A 21,205-nucleotide genomic window follows, 5' to 3' on the forward strand; every position below is an offset into this window, starting at 1 on the left:
TCAAATTGAAATAGAGTTCTTTTTATCATAATAGTATTTAATATAAGCTCAGTAGTTGTAAATTACTGTTGTTCCACTGACTTGGATAGTCTTTTACCAGTTCACCACAGCTGGAAATCTTCCTCTAAGATTTCAGGAATAGAAGAGGATACCTTCCACTGCATCTTAGAAAACACAGTTGACGATGATGTTTTACAGCCTGTGTAATTAATAAATATGTTACTCTGAATAAAAATGCTAAGGTATTATTTAAGCTGTCTTCATAAAAACTTGCAGTAGTTAATACACCAGGGACTTGAAATGAGATAGAAAAGCGAGAAGAAACACACACACACAAAAAAAGGAGCTATCTCTTAATTCCCCGTCACGAGATAGAATACTAATAAGATGGCAGAGCAGTGTAACCTGATCCATACAGTATTGAATAAAACAGGACTACTTTGTGTAAAAGAACAGTGAATAAGGACATATTCTCATTTGATGAAGACTAAGTTGCATACAGTCATACAAAATGAAATGTCTAATAGTTCTTCTGTGTAGGATTTTTATCTTCTTTCACATCTATAACTCAAATTTTTGATCCTGTTATAATTAAATCTCTTGGCATTTGTGCAGACACCTTTTTGTCTGAAAAATTATCGCTTTTCAGGAGGAAGTTTTAATAGACACATCGGTGAGACTGGATAAAGCAAAAACAAGGAACAGGGAGTGGCCATTATAAAGTGGTAAAAACTCCTTCACTTATCAATCATTATTACACATCATCTTAATGTGGAGATATTTGGAGTTCCTTTATTTGCCTATGTCGCTTGGTGCATATGTGGTCTCTGCAGGATGTTTCTTTTCCTGGTCTTTACTCTTGTTTTCATCAGTACTTATAATGCTGATTCATTGTTTTAGAGTTGAGGCAAAGATATGTGTTGGCAATAAGAGAATTAAGTTTTGCCTCTGTTTATTGTAAGGTTTGTTACAGCTTGATAAAGATGAGTGGGAGTAAAGTGCCTCAGTACACAGCAGTACTGAGTCTTAAGACTATTTAGATGCCTAAGCAAAATTGCAGGTGCCTACAGTGTTTCAGAATGACTTAATTCAGTAGCAATTTGGCAGCTAATTTAGCAAGGACTCTCCTGAAGTCTCATTTGAAAAACAGTCAGGCAAAATGCAGATAGTGAAATAATAGGAAGATTGTTGCCTTAGTTCTTTGGTGAAATTAATGTTGTGTATCTGTCCACAGGCAATAAAATATGATTAAAAATCTTCTCCTCTCTTTTATGATGAGGATGATGGAACACTGGAACAGGTTGCCGAGAGAGGCGGTAGATGCCCCATCCCTGGAAACATTCAAGGTTAGGTTGGATGGGCGTCTAAGCAACCTGATCTAGTTGAAGATGCCCCTGCTTATTGCAGATGGGGGGTTGGACTAGATGACCTTTAAATGTCCCTTCCAACCCAAACCATTCTATGATTCTTTCCCCTTCCCATCCCAGCCTAAACCGACAAACTCTCCCAAGTTAATTATCGGTATGTATACTGATGGATTTGAACTGTAGAAAGATCAAGCATGGTCTTTAAAAGATCTCTTCCGCTGGACTTGGTGTTCTGTCACACTATTGAACTGAAACCCCAATGACTTACTTTTCACTTGAGCATTGCATTCAGAATTGGAAGATCATTTCCCCTGGTAGTGAAAATGTAGCATACTGCTTTATGCCAGTTACTTCTCTGGAAGGAAGTGTTTTCATGTCTGAATATTCCACATAGGTGAATAGAATCATTCCTGACTCATAGCAGGATCACTTAGGTCAGAGTGGGTGGTCTTGTTTATGAACAACCAGACTAAGACTCAGTAGATCTGTGTTCACTTACTGGTACTGTCCTGGGTAACCTCATTTTTCCACCTTTCATTTTTACATTTGTAAAATTAGACTTCACCCTTCTTGTCTGTTTAGAGTCAAGTTGGACATGACTATTGTTTGGCCTCAAAAATTTTGCCAGCAGTCTTGCTTTGACTGGGATTTGGGCTCGTGGTCATTTTGATCTTTACCATCACCTGATTTTTTCATTTGTTCCCCCCTCCCCCTGCAATTATTTTTTTCCTGTTACAGTGGGTATATGATAAACTATGTTGTTTGGTTGAAAAATATTTTTCATTCACATATCACTTCAGATGACATATATGAGATCTAACTAGTGTCAGTACTACAGCGAGCAGAGATTGATTAAGAATGTTGACTGTTCTTAAACCTGTCAGGCTGCTTACCAAAATTGCAAACTGTCGTCTAGTTTAGAATATTTCTTTGCAAATGGTTTAGTGACTGAGTTATTCTGTGTTTGAAGGAAGCAGCCATCTTCTGTACTATTTCTTCATAAGGAAGTGAAAATCAATGCAGAATGTGTAATTAATTTATGAACTACTTCTGCAGCACAGGACATTTGTCTTGCGTTAAATTTTACCTTAATGCTGCCTGAGCATTTAAGATATACATCACTCGCACTGTGATTGCACCAAGTTTTCCAGAGCAGTGGACTCTGTTTCATCAGGCACAATATCCCTTGCCCCTTTTTTGGGGATCCACATGTTCAGTATAAAGATATTGGAAGAATATTTATTAGGACTGCAAAGAACAGAGGCTGTAAATTACAGCAAAGGGAAACAGTTTCTCTACAAAACTCCACTGTGACAGCTATAGTTTAAACAGGTCACCTAAAGCCAGAGTGTGTTCCTTGTAGCCAGGTGACAGTGCTTCGCAGAGTGTTTATCTTGTATATTTGACTTCTTGCAAGGTCAGAGATAGCCCTGGTAATACTGAGAACATTTGGCCTGGAGTTATTTTCCAGTTGCTGGGAGAGAACGGTGTGGTCTCCCACACAAAAAAAAACCCTACAGTATAATTCTCCCCCACAAAAAACTACTTTGAGTAAAGGGCAAAAATTACATTATAAGTGGATTTTGCCATTGATAATGTGTTTTATTTTTCCTTCTTCCCTTTGGTACGTGGTAGAAATTGCACACAGAAACTTCTATTTTTAAAATTATGGCATTCCCCTGTCTATCTCCCACAGCATGTGTATTCAACTTTACAACAGTGACCCCTTCCTTTGTCAATCACAGTGTGATTTTAACAAAGAAAATATTTGGATTGTTTTGGTATTTGTTCAGGAGGGCATTTTATTCACCTTTGGAAAGCATGTAAATTATTAAAGTCACCCCTGAAACTCTGCAATTGAATGGGACTTATAATCCTCATTTGAAAACATAAATTATTCATTGTAGGATTTAATTTAAAATTTGGCTGTGTGGTTCCTATGGTTGTTTACCTTGCATTCTGGTGAAATTGAAAGCATAAATGAATTCCACTAGGTTTTGTTCGAGACCTTCTGACTCAGTATATCTAAAGGTTGTCTTTCTATTTCTTTAAATATATAATCCCTTTGTTTTTGCATCCTGTATCAAAATAAAATATAGATAAAAAGATAAAGTTGCTAAGTGCCTTCAGCAGTAGCATTTCACTGAATGCTTCCATCCATTCGCGCTGGTCACAGTTGGCTCTTGGATGAGAAACATCCAAAGAAAATTGGTGTCTGAAGTGGTAATACTATTATTTCAGTGTATCAAGTTTCATAGTGAGCAAGAAATGAACTGATGAGCTTAGACCCTGATAATTTAGAGATACTGAATGGTCTATACAATTTTTTTTGAAAGAGGAGTAATAGCATTTGTGGGTTATGTGAATTTTGTTTGTAGAATTTCATTCAGTGTAAATGCCTCACTCCTCTGTCTCTACTCCATTCTAATGTGTTAGGAATATTACTGTTACAGTTTAGTGCTAAATTTACTGAAACAAGTGAGCAATGTGTCTTCTCTTTTATGGTAGTGTTGAATGCTCTTTCATTTAACACATCAAACTCTAGGGATCAGTACCTAATGTCCCCTCCTCAATATGCAGCAATGAACAAGAGCTATGCCACACATACATAAAACAATTTCCTAGTGACTGTTATAGCAAAGGAGAGGGGGATTAGGGAATTGTCTGATCAAGCCCTCTGTTTCCTTGTGTCTTTAAAAAAAAAAAAAAACAACCCCAAAAAAAGCATCAGGGGAAAATGAGCAGAAAGTCAAGGACAGAGTCATAATAAATAATATGAAAGCATGACGTCCAAACCCAAGAATATACCTTTGTTAACCTCATAGCAAGTGAATGTAAAAAGCAAACAAATTACAGAGGATAAGCTGTATGAAATCTGGAGATTCTTTCTCTGATTCTGTTAAAATTTTCATAATTTTAGTATCTTATTTTATAGGAATATTTTAAGTATGCAGGGTTCTATTATGCCACTTCGAGATATATATATATTTTAAATAGTAGTTATCCCCTTTATTCCTATGAAAATCCTACATCTCAGATACAATTAGTCTAGAGAACAGAACAGGCAGTATGCCTTGAATATATAGGATTACGAAGCAGAGAAAGGCTCTGTACAGGTTGGGCTAAAAAGAGCGTGACACAAGGATCAGCTGTGTGAGTCCAATGCAGAGTGACTGAGACATGATAGTTTTTTGGGAACGTAGAGAATATTGGTCAAAGCAAAAGTTATTCTGTATTTAACTTGGTTTAGCTGAGATCAGAAGATGGCAAGCTGCTGGCTGAGTCTGTTTCCTTCAAGTTCACTCCTGTTGTGTTCTGTTTAACATTCATTCCTGTTGTGTTTCTGACAAGTTTCAGTGCATACTGCTTCTGTTATAGTACAGTTTTGGTGTAAATGCTTGGTTTTAAATTGCTGCTTCCTTTTGACCATCCATAGCCAAGTACATTTGTGTTTGTCTGAGAAGTGTAATGTTGCATAGTGGTCAAAGCAACCATACACAGCCAGTTCTTATATATCTCTATCAATTCACATCGTGACAGCAAGTTTATTCAAAATGTCATCTGAAACAATAAAAAATCTGTGATTGAGGTGTTAGTGTAGGAACACTGCGAGATTATTGTATGCATCAGCAAGTCTAAGAACTAACAGAGCTTATGGGGTTTTTATTTTAATGCTTTAGCAAAACAGGGCATAAGTAAGCACTTCTTGAAAACTTTCAGGAACTTAGTGCATTTCTTGCCTCCTCTAAGAGACATCATTTTATGAATAAATATGACAGTCAGTTTTGTTTTTGTGAAAGGTACTTCCACGGTGTGCAATTTCCCTCCACACTCTCACTAATGATATTTACCTTTTTGAGTGTTCAGAAACTGACAGAAAATGTCATTTTCTCCCCCACAGGATTTTTGTCAATTTCAGTGAAATGCACTTAAGTAGCTTTGCATGGGGAGAAAAGAAGGAAAAAGATTTCTATCCTCAAAAAACATGTACCAAAAGGATGTAACGGAAACTTTCGAAATACAACCTCAATGTTAGAATGAGAAGCAAACACGTTTGGGGATTTTGTTTGTTTTTCTTGAACCTTCTGGAGGTGAATTCTTGGTTCTGTTAAATATTGCAGATTACTTCTGTGTATGTGGGAAAATGGTTGTTTTTCTCTATTTGTTGTTTCATATTTATTCATGGAATCATTTAGGTTGGAAAAGAGCTTTAAGATTGTCAAGTTTAGCCATTTTTCTGACAGCTTTTACAACAGTACCAGTATTCCATAATCTTCACTAGTTTGTCTTCATCGACTCTAGTAAACTTACTATAGCATTTTACTATACGTTTCTGAGGTCAAATTTGTAATTTTTTATATTTGGTTTGGTGTTTGGTCTTCCCCTCCTCCCCTGTATATCTCTGATTCCAATATACAGAACATACTTTTGGCAATGACTTTCTGCCATGTCTGAAAGAAACTCAGTGACTTCTTCAGGATATTCTTCTAGTTGCTCCTAAAAGTTGATTATATCATTCTCTGTAGCTTCAAGCAGCTAGCTAGAGCTTGTCAAATATGCAGCTTTACTATCCTAAGGTACTGTTATTTGAATTCTTATGTTCCTCCTCTCTAAATAATTTATGTGAAACAGAATAAGGAATGCTTTCCTTTCCTATAGTTATAACCAATGTTAGGTTCTCTAGGTAAAAGCTAAAGCAACATCAAAAAGCAAGTCACACACTGAATAATTTTCCCATCTTCCTAACATAGCCATGTCTATGGCCTGGGCATTACATGGCATTTCCAATCTTAGCATAAAACACTCTCTAGGGTTTCGTATTGATACCTGTGGAATCAAAATAAGAGTTGAACAGTGAACATGTGCTGTGAATGCTTTAAATTCTGAAAACAGGGAAACGTATGTGTCCTGGATTGAGCAGGGATGGAGTTAATTTTCCTCTAAGTAGCTGATTTGTTTTGGATTTCAGAGGTATAGAATGTTGACAAACACACTGATGTTGTTATAGTTGCAAAAGAGACCAAGGTCACTACCCGGCTTTCCAGGTTTCCCTCATGTGCAGGTACAGGGAGCTGGGAGGGATAGAGTCAGAATAGTTGACCCAAACTGGCCAAAGAGAGTATTTCGTGCCATAAACATCACGCTCAGTACTTAAGTGGGGGCATGAGCCGGTGAGCTCTTCCCACCCTCCCTTGCTGTTCATAATCATTCCACAGTTTTCTCTCCCCCGTCCCCTGGGGAGAGGGAGGGTTGATTGAGCAGCTGTGTGGTACTTGATTGTTGACTGTAGCTAAACCACATTATGTCAGTTTTATGGCTTCCAGACTATACTTTCTGGAACAGTTTCTGTTCAAAGAATATCACACACAGTCTCTAAGGACACTTTTGGTAAAACCTTTTAGAGGTGGGGGGAAAAGTATTTTATCTGAGCTGATGTAATAGTATAGCGGCTTTGATACAGGTTTTCATCAAGGAGGCTTTTGAGGCCCTCAATGAGCTCTGAAGAGAGAAAGGGGTGTGGGGGTTGGGGGGTGGTTATTGCTTACTGGGAAACAGTTTGGGGAAATTTTTTTTCTTATTTAAAGTTGGAAAAACAGTATAGTCCCATTGTGCCATGAAAGAAAAGCAAATTCTGAATATCTCATAGCTGCTGCAGGACAGATTGTTTTTATTTAACCACATGGTTGCAATGTTTTTGACTAAGTGGTTATGTCTCCTTCACTATACTCTCCTAACAAGGCATATTTTGAAATGCTTATTTCATTGTCAGAGTCAGGCTCCTCTCTGTGCTTTGCAAAACAAGTACAGATGAGAAAGACCTTACATGATTCTTTAGTCTCCTTTTTGATCCTAAAACAGATGATATTAATAAAACTAAAAGACTTAATAGTACATGAAGAATTTTCATCCTCCTTTGCTTAATATACACCTCATACACACTGCTGATTTTCCCGATATATTGTTTTATAGAGGTTAGAGAATTTCTCAGTGTGGGTTCTTTCAGTAATGGTATCTTTACAGGGACAGAGGAATCTTTTCTCTGAGTCTTTCTATCTGTGGGAAAGGAGCCATCCAATAATAAAGAAACAGTAGTTCTTGCCTTTGTGAAATAGGATTGTTGAAGTATAAAAGGGAAGCAAAAGATTAATCAGGTCCTGAAAGCTGGGGGAAAAGGTAAATTTCAGGTTACATTGGATAATGTGATTATGAGCAATTTATTACTGCAGAGAAAGACCATATTTTTATTAGAAACAGCCAAAAAAAGCATAATGCATGCACAAGAAAGAATGCTCTGATTCACAGTGCCAACAAGAAGCTACAGTTATGAGTCGAAAGCAAAGCAAGCAGTCTGCATACTGATCCCCAAAAGACAAAAACATTAAAACTAGGGTTCTGGAATGCTTTTGAAAGTGATAAATATTTTTATAGTGGCTAGCTATTGTAAACTTGAACAAGTAGAGAAAGTGTTATTTACTTGTGTTATGTCTGATTCTGAGGTACTCTTGAAATCGTAGTTCAAAAAGGTCGAGGAAAACATTCAGAAGCACTTGTGTTAAGTAAGACTAATTGAAAGTACTTCTAGTCCTTAAAGAATAAGTACTATTCTGCCTTAGGCATAAGGTAGAGACCTAGGTTTAGCATATTGTTACAGCACAGTGCACCAGGGAAATAGCAGTTTGGTTTCTGAAAGTAGTACAGTCATACTAGTGCATATTTAAAGTTAAGTTTATAACACATTTCAAGGACACAGCCATATAACAGTAATTTGGGATTCCCTTGACTATGCTGTTACAGGAGAGTGGATATGTCCATGACTTCTGCTGATATAACAACTACCATTGGCCTCAAACTCTTGTTAAGGTGTTTAAAACATTCCCAGATGATAAAAACCTCTCAATATTGAATATCTTGCTATCTTTCTACTGGTTTAATAGCATAACTCTCACTGCAGAACTCTGGCTTCTATAAATCTCATGTTAAACTAGAGAAGGTGGCATTGATATAACCATTTCAAAGTCAATCAGAATATGTCAGATTGTATTCAGTAGATACAGTATACTCAAGATTCCAGTATTTATACTTCTTGATGTGAGAAGGAAATTTGAGCTGGTGTCGAAGAGGCTCCACAGAGAGAAAGATCATTGAAACAATAATAATTTCTGAAGAATTGCATTAACTTACACTTCTGTACACCTTGCTGTAACAGAAATCACACACAGGATGTCTATCTTAGTAAATAGAAGTCATAAATAAATTTTACTTATTTTTTCATGTCAGTTTTGGAATTGTCTTGAATTCTGTGCTGACTTGCAGTAGCATCTTCTTATGATTTCTGTTTATGAAGAGTTTCTATTTCAGCAGTATGTGGGGAAAACTGAATCATGTTTTTACAATTTTTTTTTCTCAGATTCCAGATCTGCAGGGGTTTTTCTCACTTATCAAATTCAGCAAGAATCTGAGGCTAATGCTGCATCACAGTTGTATCTATCATATAACTGCTGGTGATAAAATATTCTGGAATCAGAACTTGGTGGTTCTGTTGATGATATGACAGCATAGATTCTCAGCATTGTTAGCTGGAGTTACAGCTAGTTTGCTGTCAGCAAGGAAAGAGGATACATCTCCAAATCTCACAGAATATAGGTGTTGCATATAAAATGCTTGTAGAATGGCATCTTATTTGAAAATTGCTAGAAACCATCTCAAACATATTTGATTAAATGTTTACGTATAAATAAACTCCCAATATTTTTGGTAAAGTGGGAATGTACTGCAGGCATAGAATTTTAAGTTTTCTATAAGAATGTTTCTGAAATCCATTGTGGACTACCTGGTCACTTCAATAGAAAGAAACAAAATATTAAGTGTATGGTAAGCACAAGTTTTAAGTTTTTCTGGATGCTTTGATGCAGTTCCAAAACATCTTAGAAATTAAGTTTTTTCTTGGAGTTAAATGAAAGCAGAGTTCGAAAACCGCGTGCATGCAAAGTATTTGCTGTAATACTTTCAAAATTTGATTACCCCAATTGTAGATTTAAAAAAAAAAATAATTAAGGCCAGAGGACTGATTCTGTAACATATTCTTCATAGTTACGCTAAAATGATGCTTTAGCAGATTTGAATGCACTTAGAAATAATTTCATTTCTCTTGCTTCTATAATTCTGTAAATGAAATGAAGTTATTATATTCTCTAGTACTTCTCCTTTTGCCTTCAGGTTTGATTTTTTTTTTCTTCTTTTCTTTTTACTAATTACTAGGTAGCATGAAGTAGACATTAAATGCAGTGTGAGCAAAAGTCGCCAAATAGGGATTCATAGGTAATATTAAGATATGATCATGACTGTCACAAAAAAACCACTGCGTTTGTAGATATGAAAGTATAGGATCATCTGCAAGGTTTTTAAACTTAACTTTGATTTTGCATTTTGGTTTGGGTAGTTGGTTTTGGTTTCTTTAGATAATACTGGGAAAAAAACAAATTCACAAGTATTAAATTAGGAGTTGGTAGAAGCCAAGCAAACTTCTGATCTGCTGTACATCTTGCTGTCCTGGTTTTGGCAGGGATGGAGTTAATTTTCCTCTCAGTAGCTGGTGTGTTTTGGATTTTGTGTGTGAAGAATGTTGATAAACACCCTGATGATACCAGTTGCTGTGAATGAGACCAAGGACACCGTCCTGCTTTCCAAGTCTCACTAATTTGCAGGTGCAGGAAGCTGGGAGAAAGACAGAATAATTGACCCAAACTGGCCAAAGAGAATATTCCATGCCATAAACGTCATGCTCAGTATATAAGTGGGGGCTGGCCAGGGCGGGTATCTGCCTTCCTGGCATCCATCTTTCTTCCTCGTTTTGCAGGCATTATTCCCTCTACCTTTAGTTCCCTTTTGCTCCTTTGCTTGCCACTCGGTTTTGTTTCTGTGATCGCTGCTCAGGACGGGCTGTATCGGTCATTGGGACATCGGGTGGTGAGAAAACACATATTGTTCACTTTGTATATTTTAGTATCCTTATATTCTGTTATTATTGTAGTTTTCCCTTGTTATTTTAGTAAATTGTCTTCATCTCAACCCACAGGTTCTCCTTCCTTCCCAATTCTCTCCCCCATCCCACTGGGGAGGAGGAGGGTGAGTGAGAAACTGTGTGGTAATTCAGGCTAAACCATCACACTTGCGCTGTACATAACAGAAAAGAAAACCTGTATTATTATTTCTAAAGTTTAGGAAATATAGGAAGATGAAAATATAAGACACCCTGGAAAATCTTATCTTAATTCAGTGAGAATATCATGGAGTCATAGAATGGTTTGAGTTGGAAGGGACCTTAAAGACCATCTAGTTTCACACCCCCTGCCATGGGCAGGAACACCTTCCACTAGACCTGGTCATTCAAAACCCCATCCACCCTGGCATCTAACACTTCTAGGGATGGGCCTCTGCAACTTCTCTGGGCAACCTGTTCCAGTGCCTCACCACCCTCACAGAAAAGAATCTAAATCTACCTTCTTCAAATTTAAAGATATTACCACTTGTCCTATACCCTTACATGCCCTTTGTCAAAAGTCCCTCTCCAGTTTTCTTGTAGCTCCCCTTTAGGTGCAGAATGCTGCTATAAAGTCTCCCCTGAGCCTTCTCTTCTCCACGCTGAATAGCCCCAGTGCTCTCAGTTTGTCTTCACAGGAGAGGTGCTTCAGCCCTCTGATCATCTTCATGGCCTTCCTCTGGACTCACTCCAACTGGTCTATGTCTTTCTTATGTTGGGGGCTCCAGAACTGGACACAGTATTCCAGATGGGGTCTCACCAGAGCAGAATAGAGAGCAGCACCTCCCTCGACCTTCTGGCCACGCTGCTTTTGATGCAGCCCAGAATGCATTTGGCTTTCTGGGTTCCGTAAACACATTGCCTGCTCATGTTGAGCTTCTCATCCACCAGCACTCTGAAGTCCTTCTCCTCAGGGCTCCTCCCAATCCATTCTCCGCCCAGCCTGTATTTGTGCTTGGGATTTGCCCAACCCATGTGTGAGACCTTGCACTTGGCCTTGTGGAACTTCATGAGGTTTGCACAGATCCACCTCTCCAGCCTGTCAAGATCCCTCTGGATAGCATCCCTTCCCTCCAGCGTGTTGACTGCACCACAAAGCTTTGTGTCGTTGGCGAACTTGCTGAACAATCCCACTGTCCATGTCACTGACAAAGATGTTAAACAAAGCCAATCTCAATACTGACCCCTGAGGAACAGCACTTGTGACTGGTCTCCCCTTGGACATTGAGACATTGACCACAACTCTTTGAGTGCGACCATCCAGCGAATTCCTTATCCACTAAGTGGTCCATCCATCAAATCCATGTGTCTCCAATAGAATGAGCCAAAAAAAGATTGATTTAGACTTTGCCAAAATAATGAAAAGGCAGGTTGTCCCACTTGCACACTGAATGAATTTGATTGATTTCAGTTAAGAATTGTTCCACAGCTTGAGTAAGCATGAATAGAATTTATGCTTAATGAGGTGAATACCAATTTCCTATGAAAAAAAAAAATTAGTTCATATAATGAATTTGTGTAGAGGTAGGCTGATGCCACTAGCAATAAAGATAGAAAAGTTTGCACATTTGAGGAGTGTGATGAGAGTAACTACTGTTAGGAGTTTCCTGGTGGAAATACTGTTTCCTAATTGCAATACTTTTCTACATCATTATCTAGAAAATTTGAGTAGTATTGTGTATATGATATAACTTTGGTATTAAAGTGTTAGCATTTATGGGAGATTTATGTTGTATATTTGTAAGCACTGCTCACTTTTATTGCATATTTTATTCTTATGCAGTTTTACACTCATCAATGCAATCATATATTTTGTCTTTTTACATAATCTAATAAAGAGTACAAAAAGAGAAAAGATTTTATTCAGATCTTTATATATCCATAAAATATCTATTTTACTGTTCTATTGATGCATAGCATCTGATACATTAACAATATTGATAACTTAGAAGCTATATACTGATAATCTTTGATAAATTAGGAGGTTTTTAACTGAAAAATATAAAATTGCTGAAATGGATTTTTCCTCTAAGATCTTTAATGTTTTCCCCTTTTGAAAATAATATTTTTTTACCAGATACAATTAACTTCTGTTTATTGTATATTAAAATAATTTGAAATAGAAGCTTTCTGAAACCCCCAAGACATAATTTTTATATGGAATAGTGATTCATTCTTATTTTCAGTTTGTTTCATTTTCTTAATCACAGTGTGGAAAACACCTAAACTATCACTCTTCTTTCCGAAACTTTTCTAAACTAAACACCTAAACTATCAGTCTTCTGTCTTCTTTTCTGAATGGGAAATCAGTTTCTTAATTATCAAAAGCTCTAGTTGAAGCCCAGCACAACTTTTAACCCTTGCTACCTCTCTGATGCTCCAGCTTTCTAAAGCTAGTAGGCTAACAAGCTATAGGAAAATTCAATTTAACAAAGATACTATTCATCTCCTAAACTTTCTCCACTGAGTTACAAAAGTTAAACTGGTACTTGTCAATACAATATCTGGTCTTGAAATTATATGTACCTTCAGCACAACAGTGTATTCAAGAGTGGCTATTTATTAATAAGCTTCTGTAATGAAGGTAATGTTTTTCAACCTCTTTTACCTGTAGCTATTTTGAAATCTTGTATTTGCAAAGATGACTATTTTTGCTATAAATAGTGTTGTATGTTTTCCTATATATTAAAAGCTTGTTATATTTGCGTATTATTCTTTTGTAAAATATGTGTCTTCCATCCTTGCCACTGGCAGTATAGATGTGTAACATTGTAGTTTTTTCATTGTGAAACAATGCAGTGAAGTATGAAAGACTGCTCTTGCCTCTTGTACCATGACAGATATGTGTCCCGTGATGCTGTGTGCAGAGCATTAAACAGAACAATACCATCAGTAGAATGAGGCCTACGGTGGAGGGCCTCAGTTAAAGAAATTTATTCTCATGAACTTATAGAGTGTCAGTCTAAGGCAATTCATGGAAATGAAAGGATAACATGAAAGATTTCTTCTTTGTATACTTATTTTTACTTAAAATGGATTTGTGACATTTCTGCCATCATCAAGTTTATTTATTTAAAGTATTTCTCAAGGTATTCGTTTAACGGTTGAACATAACATCTTGGGAATTAAATGTGTCTTTGTAGGAGAATGTGGACCTGAGCCAGGCTGTTTAAAATTTAGGCTACATAAACAGGAGGAAATTAAACATTGAAATATTCCATGCACTGGAACTTGATTGTCACGTTGATGAGTTGTTGGAACAATTTTGCCTCGATTTTGACCTACAGGCTTGCAGATGGTTCTCAGGTGCCATTTGGGAGTGTGTGTGGTCAGGGGTCACTTCCAAAAAGTAGTCTGGACATAGTCACCTCCTCTTAGAGCGTAAGAGAGTTTACAGAAAAAGCCAAGATAGCTTCAGTGCCTGAGCACATTAAATATGTTAGCATAAAAATACCTTTGCAATCTGTGGCACATTTACAAGGGAAAAGAATGGAAAGCAATGTATATAAAGCTTCTTGTTTTCACAGAGTATGTTGCATGGAATTTTCTTTAATTGATGAGTGATGGTTATTGATGGAAACCTTCAGATCTGTTTAATTTTTACCCAAAAATGCACTTCTTTCTGTCAGTCTTTTCTGCCGGAAATCAGTTCTATTAAGCATCCATCCTTTAAAGGCAAGTGGTAATGATTGCATTTTGTTCTAGATTTCAACCTGAATCCATTGTGGCACAAATGGGAGGAAACAATATCATAAAATGGCAGATGTGTCACTCTAGGGGTAGTCAGATGATGGGAGCTTCACGGCAAACTCCCTCTCATGATAAATGTACAAAAGCTTACTTCTAATCCTGGATTAGAAGTAACTGGATGTGGACGAAGATTGTCAAGCCTAAACAGAGGTGGCAAATGACCATTTTGTAGAGTATGACTTTTTCAAGATCAGCAGAATTTGTGGTAGATTTTAGAAGAAACTAGTATATATCCTGTTTTCTGTAGAAGATAGAAATCCTTCTACGTTAAGGTGAACTGGAAATATTCCAAAGGGAAGCTGGCGTAGACACTGTATTGTCACTATCAGTCTGTACAATATTGTCCTTAAACCAGGTTTTTGATACTTTGTCCTGATACTTTTGTCCTGTGTATGCTCATTGCAGCAAACTTAACTCCATCTTTCACAACCTCTCCTTGTCCCATGATGTTACTTTTCCAGCTCCTTTCAGCTTCTTTAAATGCTGTTATTGTGCCCTCACTTTTTTCTCTTTTTCCTCTAGTACTGTCATGGTAAGTGGCAGAGTGCTGCAGCTAGCTTCAAAATATATGTAGTCTAATTAGCTATGCATTTTATGACTGACTAACTAAAAGATCAGGTGAATACATAATGCTGAGCTTAGATCACACTGTTTCCTTCTGGGCAACACAAAACTAAGTCTCCTTTAGCCCATTATGAAATATGTTGTAAGCAGCTTGTTGTTTCTGTAAGTCTTACACTTCTGCTGCCTCCTTTAAAGCTGATCAAAATGAACCAAATATCAAAATTTATGAGATGGGAAATAAGGAATGGGTGGACAGATAGAAATAGTCCCATGAACAGTTTGAGGTAGACTGAATCTGAAAGGTAAGGACGCTGGTTATTTTCAGTAAGAAATAAATCTGTAAACATCTAGTTGTAATTTTTATGTTCCCAGCACAGTACACTGAGTAGAGTCAATATTATGCAAGTCGGTATTTTCACTGGCCTGAAGTTACAAACATTTTTTAAACTTTGTCGTAGTTCAGCCCTGATTGGACCAGACTACGCAGTCTCTCTCTCACTCCCCCCACCCTCCGAGAGAACAGGGAGAGAAAATATAAGGAAAAACGGCTCGAGGTTTGAGATAAGGACAGGGAGAAATCCTTAAAGTTACCGTCACAGGCAAAACAGACTCGACTTGGGGAAAACTATTCATTTATTACTACAAACAGCAGGATAATGAGACAGAGAACAAGATAACCTCCCCCCACCCCTCCCTCTTCCCGAGCTTAACATTATCTCTACTACCTTCCCCTCCCGAGCAGCACAGGGGGGAAGAGGGAATGGGGGTTGCAGTCAGTTCATCATATGTTGTTTTACGCCGCTGCTTCATGGTCGGGGGAAGAACTCCTCACATTCCTCCCCTGCTCCAGCGTGGGGTCCCTCCCACGGGCCACAGTCCTTTGTGGAACTGCTCCGGCGTGGGTCATCTCTTCCATGGGTGCAGTCTCTCCAGAACAGCTGTCCCAGCAGGCCCTCCACAGGCCACAGCTGCCTTCAGGCATCCACCTCCCCCGGTACGGGGTCCTTCACGGGCTCCAAGTGGATCTCTGCTCCTCCGTGGACCTCCATGGGCTGCAGGGGGACAACCTGCTCCACCATGGTCGTCACCACAGGCTGCAGGGGAATCTTGGCCAGGAGCCGCATTACTCCTCCCCCTCCTTCTGAACTGACCTTGGCGTCTGCAGCCGTTCCTCACAACAGGCTGGTAGATGTCTCTCAGGATCCTTTTTACATCTCATTCACTTCTCATCTCCTCTCCACTTCTTGCAGCCGGGCTGGACTGAGTCGGGCCCAGTTGGCTGCCTGGCGAGAGGCCAGAGGGTGAGGCCTGCAAGGCCCATGAGGCCTGCGCCTCCCCCTCTGCGCCTCTGCCCCTGCTCAGCTTCTTCACATCTTCTCTTCTCTCTCCCTTTTTTTCTGTTTTCCCATTCTTAAATACGTTATCGCAGAGGCGTTATCACGAGACATTCTGCTACCAATCGGCTCGGCCTTGGCCAGCAGTGGGTCCGCCCTAGGCCTGGCCAAGTCCCCTGAACAAAGGGGAGCGACTTCTAGCAGTTTCCTACAGAAGCTACCACCTTAGGCCCCCCCTCACTAACAAAACCACGACATGTCCTTGTCCTTGTCCTTGTCCTCTCCTCTTTTCTTTCTCTTCCTTACAAAATCCACTTTAACTTCCAGGTGGGTTAACTTATCAAATTTGCAACAGCTATCTACGTCTTAATCTGAAATACATACTTTCCTAAAAAACAAACAAACAAACAAACAAACAAAATAAGCTTTCCATAAGATTTCAAAATTGTGAAGAGAGCGTGATGAGCTCTATTTTATTGTTCATCCAGTTTACAATAGACTCAGCAGGGACATGGATTTGATAAGAGAGAGATTAGGGTTCTTTGAGTCTCTGATTTCCTCTGGCCACAGGCCTATTTTAAACCATGTTTGTTCACTTTGCTGTATCTGCCACTTGTGATCTGGATTGACATGGCACTTTTGCTATTTTTCCTCTTCCGAAAGTGGAAAGTTTCCAGCAGCTCCACCTTCTGCCAGTCTGGGCTTCCTATTGGCAAAGCAGTAATGCTGGAGTAGAGCTGATGTGTGTAGAATGGATCTATATCTGCAAGTTTTTTACTTGCAGAGTTTTTTACTACCTACCTGTTGCTGTTTGATTCCACAGTCTAGTGATACCTTTGATTATAACAGAGTTTCTTTCTCGTGTATACAATTTTCTCTTGAAAGAACTAGACATACTGTTCTCTGCTTTGATATACTTATTAAGCTATTCATTGTAAATTATTAAGAGAGACTCCTATTGTATTCATATTGTAACAAGACAATGTTCCAGGCATTTCTTAGGGCATACTAATGAATCTAACTTGTGCAAGAAAATATCTATAGATAATTAGTAAACTATAATCAGACTGAATTAAATATTTTTTCCTATTTTTCTTTTTTTTTTTAATTATCTCACATGCTTTAAATTAAGATTTCATCTTTAACCTTTTCAAACTACTTTAAAACAAGCAGGTTTCCCTGCTCTCTACTTCCAAAAGATAATATTCTAAATAGTGATTCGGGTATTGGACAAGTTTGACCACAATTGAAATGGAAGATTAGCAGCTGTAATCCTAATCCCCCCTGTCTTTTTGACCTGCAAGGTCTGGTAGTCAGACTTTTAGCCCTCGGTCTCTTCTTGGCTCTTCCACTGGAATGTACCGGCTGTTGCCTGGCAAGGCTTGATCCAAGTAATGGGAGGAAAACAAACCAAGCTCTTTCTCATGTTCCTCCTGGAGAAAACACAGCATTTAGTGAAATTAGCAGACAGAAACACAGAACACAGTAATTCACTAAGTGTCACTTTTCAGTTATCAAGGTTTGTTACTCCATGTACAAACTGTAGACTTTCTAAATTTATCTGATTGTATGAAAACTTCAACATGGAAGTTATTTTAGATACCTTTAATAACTAGGATTAAATAGTTCACTGTTCATTTTGGAAGAAAAGACATTAAAGATTTCTGAAATGTATTTTAAAGAAAGCTTTAAAATATTACCATGCCCTTTCATAACATTGAATAATCTTTCTCAAAAAGTTTGGCTGTAATTGCATTTTTATCATCTGCTTATGTTTTATTGCCTCTTTGTTAATGCATTATGATTCACAATAATGTCTGTCTATCACTGCAACTAAATATTTCCAAGCTATATTATAATAATAGATTCATACTAATTTTCTGCTGTCTTTTCAAGGGAGAGCATTTTTGTACAGAATTTTTAAACTTGATTTCAGTTTTTGCACAGTTGCACGTCAGATCTGTTTCCAAATACATTCTCTTTGTCTTTCGTCCACCTAAGCTCCAGTTTTCTTCAGACATTGACGCCTTTCTGTGTCTTGATCATTAACATAAATTATGGAAAAAGCTCACGCAAGTGGAAGATCCTAAGAAACTCCACCATTGTGCCCAGATTTCTGGTAAAAATTTGCCACAGTGTTGCTGAAGTTCAGCTGCCTAAATGCTATTTCACATTTCCTGATATTTGAGTCTAGAACTTACCCTGTAGCTGCCTAAGTCTGCAATTGCTGTGTTACGCCCAGGGCATGGTGGTACTGTAGTCATGACTCCAATGGGTTTCGAAACACTTCCCCCATAAAGTTTTGAAAACCAACATAAATCCAGTTTGGCTAGGTAGTGTGCAAATTTCAGCAATATTCATGCTAAAAACTGTTGTGTTCCAGGTGCTGAAATGGTTCTGTACAAAAACCCTTGGCATTTAATTCTATATTAAAAGAAAGCTCAGTGTAAAGACGTTGCAATTAACAGTTTAAAAATATGAAGTTACACTGGACTAAAGGCAGTGAGGACATTTTTTGGAGTTCAAGAACAGGCTAAGCTGTAAAACAAATAGAGCTTTCAAAGCCAGAAGGGAGATGATCTGAGGTTTTGGTTTTGTTTTTTTTTTTTCCCTGTTTACTTGTTTGATTTTGTAGAAACAGGGTCATTATGTTTAGCTCTTGGGACTGATAAGTTTGAGCTAGATGCCTGTCACCAAGTATTTCATCTTTTTACAGAAAAGTACCTCTGAAGCCCAACCAGAGCTTCTCTACAGCATTTTTATACTGGTTGAACTGAAGCTTGAGCAGAGGCCTGAGTACAGTTATTTTAAATTTTGATAACTTGTTGGTATGTTATCTTTTCTATACAATAAAAAAAATTATTCCACCACTATAGAGAGAATATCTAATTAAAGCCTTTCTGTGGTAAAGCATTGTGGGTAATTCCAACATTGCTTTTGATACAAGGAAAGTGGGGGAAAGGATTAATGGATTTATTGAAGGCTGGTGAATGAAAGGCAGAGTCTAGAGACAAGATTAGAATTTACTGCTCTGTATGGCTTGCTTCTGCTGCTGGAAAAATAGGGAAAAAATACTGAGGTGGAGTTCGAGACTCCTTACTCATTAAAATAAATTTGAGAAGGAAATGAAAGCATAAGCTACAGTTTTATCCCGAAGAGAACCTATCACACAAGCCGGATTGCTCTCTCTTTTAACAAGAGAAAATAAAGTTAATAAACATTGCGTATTTTGATGATGAAATTTAAATTTTAGTACTGAGAAAATAGAATTTTTAATTTGGACTTCTGAGCAATTTGGGATTTTTGTGTGTTTGCTTTTTTGTATATTTGCATATGAATAGATGCTTAAACAAAAATATATGTGTATGAAAATGCATTAAAGATGTCAGGCCACTTTTATGCTCCAGTCAGCAGAGTGATTGATTGCAAAAACCAGTTTCTAGGAATTGCTGACTCCGGCATCCTTCCACTACTCTTTAATCTAGCAAATTGTTTGTCACTGATATGGTGATATTTTGCTACTTTCCTCGCCAAGTGAAGCTTAGGTGCTGTTGCCTTAGACTTGCTTTACATTGGCAGAACAGCACAGAGTACCCAGAAACAGGAGAGAAACCCTATTCACTAGTTCAGATTATAACCTCTGATCTAGGCTACTAAGGATGAAGGACCAGCCAGGAGTTCAATGGGTGCAAATTTCACCACAGAGTAAAGTTAGTCTAAAGGAGGTGAGGACTTTCTGAATACGCCTGATAAATTCTAAACTCTTCTTTTTAGATATAACAATTTGTATTGCTATTGACTATTTCTACATAGTGATCCTTTGTTAAACATGAAAGAATTCTTAGCTTCTAGCTCTTTAAATTCTTCATGAGCCCCTGCTCAGCCAACACACTACATACAAAAGTTCAGTGATGCTGACGAGGTAGTAAGAATCGGATTGAATAATAGAGAGGGTGATCTCCTCTGTGAGGAAAATTGCTGAAGTTATTGTAGCCCTGGTTAATCTGTAACATCTCCAACACTAAAAAAGATGAAATCTGGCTCTATTTCAGTATTTATGTGGACCTCAGAAGAATTACAAGTCCTGTAACTTTTAAACTCTTTTATTTATATTTCCGCATAGCAATATCAGTGCTTACCTGCTGTAAAAATTAAACCATATCACAGAGCTGAACACCAAGAGTGCCCTTCCCATGGCAAATCCAACTTCAGGAAGCCACAAGATTATCACACATACACGCATAAATCGTTACATCTACACGCTCACTTCCTCAATCTTGGGTGATGAGATAAACTTAAACTACTTGGCTAGCTTCAAGTTTGTTTGGTTTTGTTTTGTTTTTAAGAAAATAGTTAACTATAAATTACTACTGCTGCTACATTTAGTTAAATTCTGAATGAATATTTTTGTTGGACACAATAACCTCTAAGAATTCATGGAGGAAAACTGGAGATGTGTCTTTTAATATATTGAATCAAGTGTGCCAAAAAATGTGACTTATTTAAATATATAATGAAGGGCAGAAGGTGCTTATGTAGTCTCATCCTTGGCATAGCTAATTCAGAAGGCTCGAGGAGAATTTTGCTCCAATATAATATTATTAATTGGCTGACATGACTTTCATGTTACAACTCATAATTCTGTGAATTTTGGGTTTGTTTCATAAATCAGTAATAAAATATGACCTTTTTTCACCCCTTTCTTTTTACCAATTTTGTTGTAATTAGTAGCAATCTAACTTCTGACAGTTTTGAGGATTCTTGTATATATTTAAAAAAATACCTCAGCTATCATTATGCAGGCTGGCAGAAAAAAAAACTATGGTCACAGATCAGTGCAGCACAGACATTTATCCTGATTTATGCAGTCCTCTCTTATCTTTATGCAGTCTTTCTCTTATCTTCTTGAAGTAAAATCCCAGGAAATAGTAATCCCTGTATTAATTTTTCTAGTGCTGTAAAATGAGCACTGATATGTCTCTTCTGGTCCTTAATTGGCAGCGGCTGCTCTCCTTTCTTTCTTTTCTTCCAAAAGCTTTAAAACAGCAGTGGATTCAGTGGGAGGCACTAGTTTCACTACTGTGTCTGTGAACTCCAAATGAAAGAAAAAGGGAAAAAAAACAGGGAAAAAAACCCGCCAAACCCTAGTA

Source organism: Chlamydotis macqueenii, chromosome 4, assembly GCF_036417535.1.
Source record: "Chlamydotis macqueenii isolate bChlMac1 chromosome 4, bChlMac1.mat, whole genome shotgun sequence".
Lineage (NCBI taxonomy): Eukaryota > Metazoa > Chordata > Aves > Otidiformes > Otididae > Chlamydotis > Chlamydotis macqueenii.